This window comes from Eretmochelys imbricata, chromosome 13 (assembly GCF_965152235.1).
Source record: "Eretmochelys imbricata isolate rEreImb1 chromosome 13, rEreImb1.hap1, whole genome shotgun sequence".
NCBI lineage: Eukaryota > Metazoa > Chordata > Testudines > Cheloniidae > Eretmochelys > Eretmochelys imbricata.
Window position 1 is genome coordinate 35,800,272 of NC_135584.1, and position 14,110 is coordinate 35,814,381.

Sequence of the window (14,110 nt, forward strand, 5' to 3'; positions counted from 1 at the left end):
TCAACTAATCCTGTCCTTCAGCTCACTTCATCTCCAATCTCTTAGCATCTGCTGAGGTTACCGACCAAAAATGAGACCGAGAGACAGTGATGCTAAGGGAGTTCGAGATAGATTCTTCTCCCTCTTGTGTATCATCAACCAAAATCTACTAATTTGCATTGAGATTGATTTTAGAAGTCAATGGGGTTACACAGCTTTGATTGAGGGCAGAAAGTGGGTAGACAATGGGGTCAAATAGGTGTCAGAATTTGGCCTGATGAACCTGTATTGCTGGTGGGGAAGGTGTTGGGTGCCTAAGATTTTAGACACCTTAATAGTGTGTGATTTTCAGACCAGGGTGCTCAGTAATTCCTGGAAATCAAGTCCATTTATGGTTTCTCAAGTTAACAATCCAAAAATTGAAAAAATCAAAATCACCACCTACTTTACAAATCTTGACCTATAACATTATGCTAGAAGGAGAGAACATTTCCTGATTTTGGAAAGAAAAACATCTTTGACTTGCAAACCTGTCACGTATGGGACTCAATTCACCACTGCCCACTCCTCTTTTCTGATGGGATAATTCTACTTAAATCATTGTAGTCATTCTGGGGGTAAAGCTAGAGTAACACAAGAGTTATGAGATCTATTTATACCAATTTATACCAATCACTGACAGACAATTGAAACAAATATTTACTATGCCACTTTTACAAGTTATCTGGCCAAACACAGCACTGACTGGAAAGCATTTTTCAATTTTGCTTCTTAATACTTTAATATTTTTCAACCTGTACCTTACCACAGTGCACAGGATGAATGATACGGGTTATGTTCAGAAGAAAGGGTTATACAGGAGGTTATACATGAGAAATGCTTGAGACAACACGGACAAGCTGTTGATTTCTGTGTAATTAAAGAAAATACCTGTGTAAAACTACATGGAATAGGACCCACTTAATTTTTATCCAACTGAGAGTGCTGAATTAGAAATGTGAATTTGTGCATCTAAGTCCACTTGGCTTTCAAAATATCACCTGGGTTTTCTCTCTCTTTCTCTCTCTTTCTCTCTCTCTCTCTCTCTCATTATTTCCATAAACCTGTTATTATATTGGTTAATTTATTTTCTTTTTCTCTTCTTACAGGTCACTAAATGTGAATGGAAAACCAAACCAGTGTGACTGAGTTCATTCTTGTGGGACTTTCGAATGACCCACAACTCCAAATTTTCCTCTTCCTGGTGTTTTTAATTATTTACCTAATCACCCTGGTGGAGAACATGATGATCATGCTGGTGATAAGGGCAGATCCTCACCTCAACACCCCTGTCTCGTTTGGCCTTTGTTGATATCTGTTATTCCTCAGCAATTGTCCCTGAGATGTTGGTATTTCCAAGCAAAGCACACAACCATTTCTGTCAATGGCTGCATTGCCCAGATGTTCATCATCTTCCTTTCATCTGGTGCTAAAGTTTTCATACTCTCAGCAATGGCTTATGACCGATATTCTGCCATATGTCACCCATTGCATTATGCAGGGACCATGAACAAACGAGTCAGCAGCCAGTTGGTGCATGGTTCATGGACAGTGGAGCTCTTGTATTCACTGGTAAATACTATCCCAGTGTCAAAGTTGCACTTCTGTGGTCCCAATGAAATCAGACATTTCAGATGTGAGCTCCCTCTGCTACGACAACTGTCTTGCACTGTGACCTTCACCAATAAAACAGTTCTTCTTTCTTCTGCAGTGATATTTGGTTTCAGCTCCTTCCTCCTTACCCTGGTCTCCTATATTTACATCATCTCCACTATCCTCCAGATGTGCTCCACAGAGGGAAGACGTAAAGCCTTCTCTACCTGCAGCTCCCACCTCATTGTGGTGGGTTTATTGTTTCTGACAGCTCTTTCCCAGTACATGAAATCCAGCTGAGTCTCTTCCCTGATTCTAGATGAACTCTTCTCCATTCAGTATGGTATTTTGACCCCCCCATGTTAAACCCAATCATCTACAGTTTGAAAAATAAAGATGTAAAAACAGCTCTGGCAAGAATATTAGCGAAAATTCAAGTATCTCATGTAATGTAACCATATCTAGGTTTTATCATTTTAAATAAAATTATAATATATATCAAAAGTTGCAAGGACTGGACTATCTATTTAGTTCATGCAACTGGTTGACACTGGTACACAACTGGAAATCTATTTAGTCTAAATAAAAGCACTATTGTAAACAGCTTCTAAGGCCAAAATTTCTGTGATGTAAATAGATATAGCTCAGTTGTCTTTGAAGGAACTATCTCATAGATATTTTACAGAATAACTGGCTGTATTTTAAAGAATCTTTATTGAGGTTACAGGGACAAACCATCCCGATGTGTTGAAAGAATAGTAAATATGGCAGGCGACCAGCTTGGCTTAACAGTGAAATCCTTGCTGATCTTGAACACAAAAAAGAAGCTTACAAGAAGTGGAAGATTGGACAAATGACCAGGGATGAGTATAAAAATATTGCTCGGGCTTGCAGGAGTGAAATCAGGAAGGCCAAATCACACCTGGAGTTGCAGCTAGCAAGAGATGTTAAGAGTAACAAGAAGGGTTTCTTCAGGTATGTTAGCAACAAGAAGAAAGTCAAGGAAAGTGTGAGCCCCTTACTGAATGATGGAGGCAACCTAGTGAGAGAGGATGTGGAAAAAGCTAATATACTCAATGCTTTTTTTGCCTCTGTCATAAATATAAAGGGAAGGGTAAACACCTTTTAAATCCCTCCTGGCCAGAGGAAAAAATCCTCTCACCTGTAAAGGGTTAAGAAGCTAAAGGTAACCTCGCAGGCACCTGACCAAAATGACTAATGAGGAGACAGGATACTTTCAAAAGCTGGGAGGAGGGAGAAAAAAACAAAGGGTCTGTGTCTGTCGGTGTGATGCTTTTGCTGGGGACAGAACAGGAATGGAGTCTTAGAATTTAGTAAATAATCTAGCTAGGTATGTGTTAGATTATGATTTCTTTAAATGGCTGAGAAATTAAGCTGTGCTGAATAGAATGAATATTCCTGTCTGTGTGTCTTTTTTGTAATTTAAGGTTTTGCCTAGAGGGATTCTCTATGTTTTGAATCTAATTACCTTGTAAGATATTTACTATCCTGATTTTACAGAGGTGATTCCTTTTTACTTCTATTAAAAGTCTTCTTGTAAGAAAACTGAGTGCTTTTTCATTGTTCTAAGATCCAAGGGTTTGGGTCTGTGGTCACCTATGCAAATTTGGTGAGGATTTTTACCAAACCTTCCCCAGGAAGTGGGGTGCAAGGGTTGGGAGGATTTTGGGGGGAAAGACGTGTCCAAACTATGTTTTTTCAGGAACCCAGATAAAGTTTGGTGGTGGCAGTGGAAGTCCAAGGGCAAAGGGTAAAATAGTTTGTACCTTGGGGAAGTTTTAACCTAAGCTGGTAAAAGTAAGCTTAGGAGGTTTTCATGCAGGTCCCCAAATCTGTACTCTAGAGTTCAGAGTGGGGAAGGAACCTTGACAGCCTCTGTCTTCATGAACAAGGTCAGCTCCCAGACTACTGCACTGGGCAGCACAGCATGGGGAGGAGGTGACCAGCCCTCTGTGGAGAAAGAAGTGGTTCTGGACTATTTAGAAAAGCTGGACGAGCACAAGTCCATGGGGCCGGATGCGCTGCATCCGAGAGTGTTAAAGGAGTTGGCGGATGTAATTGCAGAGCCATTGGCCAATATCTTTGAAAACTCGTGGCGATCCGGGGAAGTCCCAGACGACTGGAAAAAGGCTAATGTAGTGCCCATCTTTAAAAAAGGGAAGAAGGAGGATCCTGGGAACTACAGGCCAGTAAGCCTCACCTCAGTCCCTGGAGAAATCATGGAGCAGATCCTCAAGGAATCAATTCTGAAGCACTTACATGAGAGGAAAGTGATCAGGAACAGTCAGCATGGATTCACCAAGGGCAAGTCATGCCTGACTAATCTAATTGCCTTCTATGATGAGATAACTGGCTCTGTGGATGAGGGGAAAGCGGTGGATGTGTTGTTCCTTGACTTTAGCAAAGCTTTTGACATGGTCTCCCACAGTATTCTTGCCAGCAAGTTAAAGCAGTATGGGCTGGATGTATGGACTATAAGGTGGATAGAAAGTTGTCTAGATTGTCGGGCTCAACGGGTACTGATCAATGGCTCTGTGTCTAGTTGGCAGCCGGTATCAAGTGGAGTGCCCCAATGGCCGGTTTTGTTCAATGTCTTCATAAATGATCTGGAGGATGGTGTGGATTGCACCCTCAGCAAGTTTGCCAATGACACTAAACTGGGAGGAGTGGTAGATACACTGGAGGGTAGGGATAGGATACAGAGGGACCTAGACAAATTGGAGGATTGGGCCAAAAAAAATCTGATGAGGTTCAACAAGGACAAGTGCAGAGTCCTGCACTTAGGACGGAAAAACCCCATGCACCGCTACAGACTAGGGACCAAATGGCTAGGCAGCAGTTCTGCAGAAAAGGACCTAGGGGTTACAGTGGACGAGAAGCTGGATATAAGTCAACAGTGTGCCCTTATTGCCAAGAAGGCCAATGGCATTTTGGGCTGTATAAGTAGGGGCATTGCCAGCAGATCGAGGGATGTGATCGTTCCCTTCTACACTACAAGAAGTATGTGGAAAAATTGGAAAGAGTCCAGCGGAGGGCAACAAAAATGATTAGGGGACTGGAACACATGATTTATGAGGAGAGGCTGAGGGAACTGGGGATGTTTAGTCTACGGAAGAAAAGAATGAGGGGGGATTTGATAGCTGCTTTCAACTACCTGAAAGGGGGTTCCAAAAAGGATGGATCTAGACTGTTCTCAGTGGTAGCAGATGACAGAACAAGGAGTAATGGTCTCAAGTTGCAGTGGGGGAGATTTAGGTTGGATATTAGGAAAACCTTTTTCACTAGGAGGGTGGTGAAACACTGGAATGTGTTACCTAGGGAGGTGGTGGAATCTCCTTCCTTAGAAGTTTTTAAGGTCAGGCTTGACAAAGCCCTGGCTGGGATGATTTAATTGGGGATCGGTCCTGCTTTGAGCAGGGGTTTGGACTAGATGACCTCCTGAGGTCCCTTCCAACCCTGGTATTCTATGATTCTATGATTCTATGAAAAGATCCAACACATGGGATTTGGACTGACTTCAGAAAGGGGCTGAGTTTAGTCTGAATGAAGGCATGCTTGGTAAACCCAAACTTTAGCTTGATTTTTAGCCTAGCTGTAAGTCAACCAGATAAATCAAGTGACATGATTTTACCCTGCATCTACACAAGGAAAAAGGTCAAGGTTAGATTGGGTATAGCAAGCATGTTTTACTCCAGGGCCTTAACTGCAAAGACATATTTCCTAAAGGGCCTAAAGGCGTTAGGTGCTGAAATAGGGGACTGGATATTACAGTGAAGGAAGCAGGTGCCAGACAAATGCATAGACTTGACTAGGTGGAAACCATCAACCAACTGAAGAGAAGAAATGGAGCTCAAATTCTGTTCATTTTGTGAATACCATATGTTGTATCTTAGCACCTCTCCTTTGCAGGGAAGAAAGGAGCATCTTGATGGATGCTGCAGAAATCTTAAGCAGAGGCTAAGTAGCTCTGGGTCAGAATCTATCTCTCAATTTATTCCAGTCTAAATCCAGAGTAACTGAATTGAAATGAATGGAGAGGTTAGTGGAGTTAGAGTGATGTAGGGTGGGGTTTTCAAAAGTTCTTCCGTGAGTCAGGAGGAGGACTGCCATTGACAGGGGATGGGACTTGTGCTCCTAACAATGTAGATGCTTTTGAGACTTCCACTCATTTAACTGGGAATTGGTCCTGCTTCGAGCAGGGGGTTGGACTAGATGACCTTCAGGGGTCCCTTCCAACCCTGATATTCTATGATTCTATGATTCATTTCCTGAGGTCAGCCAGTGGGAGGAAGGAGAGTCCACCTAGCAACAACCAGAGCAGCGGTTCCTCTCAAGCCTACCATTGGAGTAAGGAATTAAGGCCCCGTAGACCAGTCCTAGCTGGGACATCCACCACTGCCCACCTCGGGTAGCTAGCACCTCCACTTCCTGAGGAGGAGGGGCTAGACACCAGGAAAGGGATTGTGAACTGAGGATCCACCCACCTTGAGGCCAGAGACATTCAGCTCATTTTCTGTGACTGAGAGAAACATTGACAACCCTTACGCTGAGTGTGGGACTGATTATGTTTGTGGGCATAGAGAGTTTTGTTTGCAAGTTTTGGTCAGGCTTACGCATAAGAGAGCAAATAAATGTCATTTGTTAACCAATGGGTAGATGTGAAGTAGGTCTTAGGCTGTGGTTAATGTAAGAGAGATGCTAAAAGTGAAAGTTAACATTGTAATAGAGGGGAGCCAATATATGGATAGTATCATTATATTTAAAGGAACTAATTACTAAGCATACAATTTGGTCATGGATGTCATGGATTCCATGACTTTATCAGATCTCTGTGATTTGTTCAGCTTCAGCATCAGACGCAAAATAATTCCTAGAGCTGATCTTTTTAGAAAGTCATCCAATCTAGATTCAAAAATTCCATAACCCTTGGTATATTGTCCCAGTGGTTAATTACTTTCTGTATTAAATCTTACATGTTACTTCTAGTATGAATTTGTCTAGCTTCAGGTTCCAGCCATTGGATCATGTTGCACCCTTCTCTGATAGATAGACTATCCCATTATTAAATATGTGTGCCCTGTGTAGATACACAGAGACTGTAATCAAGTCACCTCTTAATCTTTTCTTTGTTAAACTAAATAGACAGAGCTCCTTGAGTCTATCACTATACACCACATATTCCAATCCTTTAATTGCTCTCGTGACTCTTCTCTGAACCTGCTCTCATTTATCAACATCCTTCTTGAATTGTGGGCACCAGAAATGGGTACAGTATTCCAGAAGCATACCTAGATACATTTTAATTCTTTGTCTACTTAGGGCCTGATCCAATTCTCAGAGTCTTTCGTCTCTGGCCTATTGTGTGACTTGCTTGAAGCAACATTTATTAAGATACAGTGTGATCTAGTAAATAGAACACAGAAGACCTAGCTTCTACTCCTGGGTTCTGCTACTGACCAGCTCTGTGGCCTAGAGACAGTGACTTTCTCTCTCTGTGCCAGTTTCCCCCCCTCAACCTTTGCCTTGGCTATTTAGATTGTTAACAGCTTGGGGTAGAAAATGTTTCTTCCTATGTGTTTATCCAGCACAACAGGGTCCTGTTCTGAATTGGGGCAACTAGGCACTAGTGTAATACGTGTAATAATGGACTATGTCCTGTTATATATTTGTATAGTGGCCAGAACAATGTGCCCCTGATGCTGATGGGGATTTTTTGTCACTGTCACAATGCAAAGAATCATAATTGAATGAGGACAAAGATGTTGCTGCTGTTGTGTAAAATCTTGCCCATAGATATTCATAAGGGAAGAATTGCTCAGGGCAGTACACAGCAATTTGGAAGATAATTGTAAGGATAGAATGTTCAATGGGGCCTAAGTGTGTTAGCCACCTTTGAGAATCCCAGGCTAAATGTCTCTTCAGGCCATTAATGGCAGCCATGTTTTCTAGCAATTATCTTCGAGGCACATGCATCCAGATCCACAAAGGGAAGTAGGTGCCCAAGGATTTTAGGCACTGGTGTGATCCATATCCCGCCCCCCCCCCCCACACACACTTGGCTGCCACCCAACTCTGTAGGTGCCTAAACACATGCAACACCTACATTTTTGCTGTGAAAGTCCTCTAGGTACTTACGCTTCCGAGCATGCACACTGCTGCGTCAAGCAGACACCTGGACTCTTGTCTCATGCCTAAGCCCCAGCATGCTGCTTCCACCAGGTAGTGATCAGCATTGCCATTCCTATCTGGCCTGCAGGGCCCAATCTGATACCACACCTAACTCCACAAAAAATAGCTAGGGTGGGGAGAAGGGAAGGGAAGGCAACTTCCTTCATAAACTTTATCCCAGTGGTTAGGGAACTCATCCAAGATGTTGGCTATTCCAGCTGAATTCCTCACTCTGCCTGAGGAGGAGAAGCCATTTGAATAATAGTCCTAACCACTGGGCTTTGGAATACCCTGGTGGGGGTATCTTGCAATTTCTCTGATTGAAACTGTTCCACTTTGGATATATTATTAAATATGCATTGAGCCAGAAGGATGCTGGGAATGATTCTAGTCCAGTGCAGTATAGCCAACATTTATGTCATTTCCCTTCTGACCTTGACCTACTTAGTGATCTAACCTACTGAGACTGAAGAATTGAGCACTTGGTATCATTAGCTACCTAACCACAGCCTAAATAATGAATGTAAATAACATGAAGCAAAGAACAGAACTTTATTTAGGATCTTCCTCAGTTAACTTAGTAGATTAATAGATTTAAAGCCAGAAAGAAACATTATGATCATCTTCTCTGATCTCCAGCATAACACGGCCCATTTTATTTTACCCAGTCATTCCTGCCCCGAACTTAACTTCCACATGATAAAAGTGAGTTCTTAAACTTCTCTTTAGTAAGATAAATAGATTGGGTTCCTTTAGTCTCTCATTATAAGGCATGTTTTCCAGGCCTCTGTTCATTCTTGTAGCTCTTTTCTGAAGCTGGTGGGTACCAAAGGAGGATCTGTGTCTTACTGTAGACAAACATATATGGTATTAAGTGTTGATTAATTAGTGACACAGATTGTTAGGCAGGCTAAACTTCAGGGATCAAGTCCCAAAGGAGACAGGATGTTATATCAACAATTATCCTGGTATAAGTGAGTCCTGTTTGACTAAAATAAATGAAGAATCTTATTCATCTCAATAAATATCAAGTCTTCCGGTCAGATCTACAGCCATTCCTATCCCTTCATATTAATCAGGATTTGCCTATTCAGGGTTAGACTTATTCGTCGTGCTTTTTTCGGGCTAGAAGATCTTGTTACTTGCATGTATCCAAAAGCTGAACCTCAGTTTGAAATACTCACATGATCTGCACTTGCAAAAGGACTTCAGGTGAGTTTAGTATTCTTTCACAACTGATTAATCTATTGTTTCATTTCTTTTCTTTTTTTTTTTTTAAAGCCATGATTGTTCCTGCCTTGTGTTTTCTTGTCATTCATGCCTGTGCAAGGTGAATGCAAACTGTGTGAGAGATGCTTCCATTTGGATCCAGCAGCATCATGCACCCACTATGCACTCATCCTTTGCTGATATTGGGCACCTTAGGTTCTGAGTACCAAACTTCATACACAGCTCCCACTGGCTTCAGCTAGATGCACTGGTGCTCAGCAACCCTGAAAATCAGACTCACAGCTGGGTACCATAAATTTATGGATAATTGTAAATCTGGGGCAATGCCATTGGGTTAATAAATCCCTAATGGATCTCCTTCCATGGAGTTCCACTGGAAATACATTTTGTCCATTCATTTTAAATCTCTGGATTATTGTGTGGTTTCCCACACTTCCTGTACTCAGTCTGCCACTTGGTTGTGTATATCCTACCACAGAAGCCACCACCAGATCGATGGTAGTTGTGGTCATCAGAGACACTCACAACTGGTTCTCCCTCATTCTAAAAGAGAGAGGGGGTATTGGCAGGGGGTTCTCTGTGAGAACTCCAAGACTTTAGCACTTGTTCCCGACCTTGTCCAAAAGAACCCAAATTGGGTGATCTTCCGGGCATACTCCAAAAGACACTAGTTTGATGGGTGATGAAGAGATGGACAGGCAGAGAGGTTGCTGGCTGACTTCCTGTTGAAAGGATCACTTGATGCTGCTAGGATTTTACTGTAGTATTCAATGGGTAAGGGTTGCATAGATGCTTTTGAAAATCCCACTAGTGCCTAAATGTGTTGAAAAATCTGGCCCTTAGGCACTTGGATAGGTGTCTTTCTTGTTTAAATCTGAATCAATTAATTAATCAATAGCTCAGATCAATCATAACATCCCCTAATCTTAGCCCTCCCTGGGAAAGTATTTTATACTGCCAGGCAAAGAGCTCTGTCAGCATCCCCAACTTCAATAGGATTTGGAGTCACTTGCAGCATCTACTAACTTGTAAGAAAGGCTGGAGGTCAAAGCAGCTGGAATCTTTGCTTTCCCCTACATGAGAGGTCACCTACACTCAACCATGACACTACCTTGGCAGCCAGTTGGGAATACTAATCCCCTGAAGGCTTCTGCCTGGAGTCACGCCCACAGAGAGCTGGCAAGAAGGAAGCCGAGCAGTGGAACATGAGCTAGGACAAAGATATTTAATAGTGCTATTTCCTTCCTTTGGCATGGATCAATTGATTATCAAGGGGAATTATCTGGTGTCATGCTTCAAGATGGGATTTTCAAAGGGTCCTAAAGGCCTTAGGTGCACAACTTAATTTGAAATTCAATGGGAGTTGTGTACGTATCGCCTTTCTGCTTTTTAAAAAAATCTCAGTTTCATTGCCTGCTTTCCTGAACTCCTTCAGTTTTTAAACTGCATCAATTTCAGCCATTGTCCCCAAAGCACTTGGAGCAGTAGCCGGTAGCAGAATAATAGGGATTCAAGGCTGTTTCACTGAGGATTCTGCATTCTGATCTGCCAGCAAAAATATATAAGGATTTAAAAAATATAGGGAACAATACTGTTTTTCCTACTAGTTGTAGTTTCTCAGCTTTGGAGAAAAGCCACAAGGTGATATAAAGAGACTTTTAGGCAATATCTTGGTGGCGATCTGCATCCTTGTTTGTTGCTAGAACCCTTAGGAACAGCACTGGCCAAATGTGAGTTGTTAGGGTTCCTTTTCCTCCCCCCAAGAACACAGAGTCATAGAAATATAGGACTTAGATAGGTCATTTAGTCCAGTCCCCTGTACAGAGGCAGCACTAAGTATTATCTAGACCATCCCTGATAGGTGTTTGTTTAACCTGTTCTTAAAAACCTCCAATGACAGAGATCCCACAGCCTCCCTCGGAAATTTGTTCCAGTGCTTAACCACACTGACAGTTACAAAGCTTTTTTAAAATCTAAATCTAACCTAAATCCTCCTTGCTGCAATTTAAGCTCATTGTTTCTTGTCCTATCCTGATTGGATAAGAAGAACAATGTATCATACTCCTCTTTATAATCATCTTTTACAGACTTGAAGACTGTTATCATGTCCTCACTCTGTCTCCTCTTCTCCAGACTAAACAAACCCAATTTTTTCATTTTTGTCTTGTAGGTCTCATTTTCTAAACCTTTAACATAACAATGTAAAGACTAGATCAGACCAATAATCTATCTTCTCCTCTCTCTGATATAGGTCAGTAGCAGATGAAGGTGTGAGAAAGTATGAAGTGGTTAATTATGAAACAACCTGCACACTGGGGGAATCTGATGCTAGCCTCCGTCAGTCAGAGGTTTATGTATCCTCTGAAGCAGAAAGGTTTCTTTACCTTCCAAGCTAGGATCACTTATGATCTGAACTATCAAGATTTATGTATATTACAAATTTCATGGGCTTTTATTGTCAGTTTCTTTTTTAATCCGTATTGGCCCTTTATTCAGATGGCTGTCCAGTACTTTCTGAATCCCTCTAAACTCATTGGTATCTTATTGCAAGTAGTTCCAATAACTAATCTGAATTACTGATATTAATGTTAACAACACTCTCTCTCTCTCTCTCTCCCCCCACAACTTCCCCATGACTATTTTAGTATTTACCCACAGTGGAATAGTCAGTGGGCCATAGAGATAGAAAGAGAGTGAGAATAACTCTGTATGCCCATGGTTAGGGTGCACATCTCTGTGGTGAGAGACCATAGGTCCAGTGCCTCTGTTCTAATTATGTATCCAGAGGGCAACAGCATCCACAAGAGAGACTGGGGAAGACCCACATCAGAATATTCCATAGTCTGGTGGTTAGATAATTTTCCTAAAAAGAGGGAGACAGATGTTGGAATCCTTTCTCCCCTGTGCCCAAGGGCGGACTTTAACCTAACTCTCCCACATCCCAGGTCAATGCTCTGACCACTGGGCTAAAAGTTATAAAACGGTTTGGCAGGTTTAGATTTTTATTGGTAAATGTCGGTAAACATCAATTTCACTACACACACACAAACTAATGAACGCATTTTTCCATTCATGGTCATCAAAATGTGCAGGGAGGCAAAGTAAGAAAAATGCGGCTTAAGAATTTATTAGAGTTTCATTTGAGGATATTTACTTTGATTATTTTGACATGATGTTGACAATTTGTGTGTTATTAGTTATAAAGCTTCAACTTTTTTGAATCTCAAAAATCTACTCTCATTTAGTAATTATTGTCTGACCCCCCGACCACTGCCTGACCCCATAATTACCTGTGAAAATTTAAATAAAAATAAAAATGGGAAAAAATGCTTTAAAGTAAACATTGGTGTTGGCAGTCAAAATTATAAAATATAAAAAGTGAATTCTGCCAAGCCTAGCTATAAGGTGAATGCGGCATATCCCCTACCCCCAGACCTGGATTTTGAATGGGACCCAATCCAGTTAGCAGCCACTGAGCCCACCTACCAGATCAGCTCCCACATGCAACTGAGTCAGCAGAATGCCTGACTGTCCCTGGGTCACGAATCACTCTGAGGCTTAGGTGGGAGATGTGGATGCCAGCATGAGGCAGCAGTGCCCATGCCCAGAGGCAGGAGCATAGGTGCCTACAGAAGCTTTACTCTGAAAAACATAGGAGCCAACTGCCTTTCAGAGCCTACAGGTTTGGCAGGAGTTTGGTGGATTGCTTAGGAGCTAAAACAGGGATTTACGGGCCTAACTAATTTCACAGATCCCACACAGGTGACTAGCTGTCATATATTCTTTATGGTGATGGGCTCTATAGAGTGCCCTAAAATGGATCTTTCTCTCTCTCTCTCTCTCTCTCTCTCAGATCTTACTATGTTCTGGCATTTCCATTTAGTTTAGTGATGTCTGTTAACATCCATCTTTCTATCCTGACAGCTCACAGTTTTCCTGATTTTAGGAATATGAAAAATCAAACCACAGTAACAGAGTTTATTCTCTTGGGACTGTCAAGCAACCCACACCTCCAGATTTTCCTGTTTAGGTAAATAAATAAAAAGACCACAATCACCCTGATAGGGAATATGGTGATCATGCTAGTGATAAACATTGATTCTCGCCTTCACACCCCTATGTACATTTTCCTATTCCATTTATCCTTTGTTGATCTCTGCTATTCCTCAGCCACGGTGCCTAACATGTTGAAGAACTCCCTCTCGAGGCACAAAACAATTTCCTTCAATGGCTGCATTGCTCAGATGTTCTTCTTCATTCTGTTAGCTGCAACTGAAGTTTTCACTCTCAGCAATGGCTTATGACCGATACGCTGCCATATGTGACCCTCTGCATTATGTGGAGACCATGAACAGAGAAGTCTGCAGGATGCTGGTAGCTGGCTCCTGGGGGATCAGTTTTTTTCTACTCTCTGTTAAATACTCTTTCAGTATTAAAGTTACACTTCTGTGGGCCCAATGAAATTGGCCATTTCAGCTGTGAGCTCCCTCCACTACTAGTCCTGTCCTGCACTGAAGCACTTTCAGTCAGATGCTGATTCTTTCTTCCACAATGCTATTAGGACTGAGCTCCTTCCTCCTTACCATGGGCTCCTACATTCGCATCATCTCCACCATCCTGCGGATACGCTCCACAGAGGGCTGGCGTAAAGCCTTCTCCACCGGCTGGGGTGTGTAGATACCTGCAACCCAGTTCACTCTCATCAGTGGTTCTAGACAGACTGTTCTCCATCCAGTACAGCATCTTAACACCCGTGTTAAACCCCCTCATCTACAGCCTGAAAAACAAGGAGGTAAAGACAGCTCTGAGGAAAACAATGGGAAAGAGCCCATAGGTTTGGAGGTGATGTAAAAAACTTTAGATTCTGTGTTTAATAAAGCTGATAATAAATATTGGCAACTGAGTGAAAACATGAGAATAATCTTTCTTCTTATCCCACCCACCCGGTCCTACCTCATGTATTGGAAAGGCCTTGAATTAATGACTGATTATTTAGATGTTCACCCTTGTGCAAAGTAAGCATAAAATGTAATCATAAACATATGTAAAATGCTATCACATCAGGGGTGTGATAATCAGC

General features: G+C 42.0%; 2 pseudogenes; both read left to right on the plus strand.

Annotated features, from left to right (window-relative positions):
• The first annotated feature begins 1,135 nt into the window (after nucleotides 1-1,135).
• On the plus strand, nucleotides 1,136-3,008 carry LOC144273639 (olfactory receptor 5V1-like; annotated as a pseudogene).
• Nucleotides 3,009-7,777: 4,769 nt separating this feature from the next.
• On the plus strand, nucleotides 7,778-13,864 carry LOC144273188 (olfactory receptor 5BS1-like; annotated as a pseudogene).
• The last annotated feature ends 246 nt before the right edge of the window (nucleotides 13,865-14,110 follow it).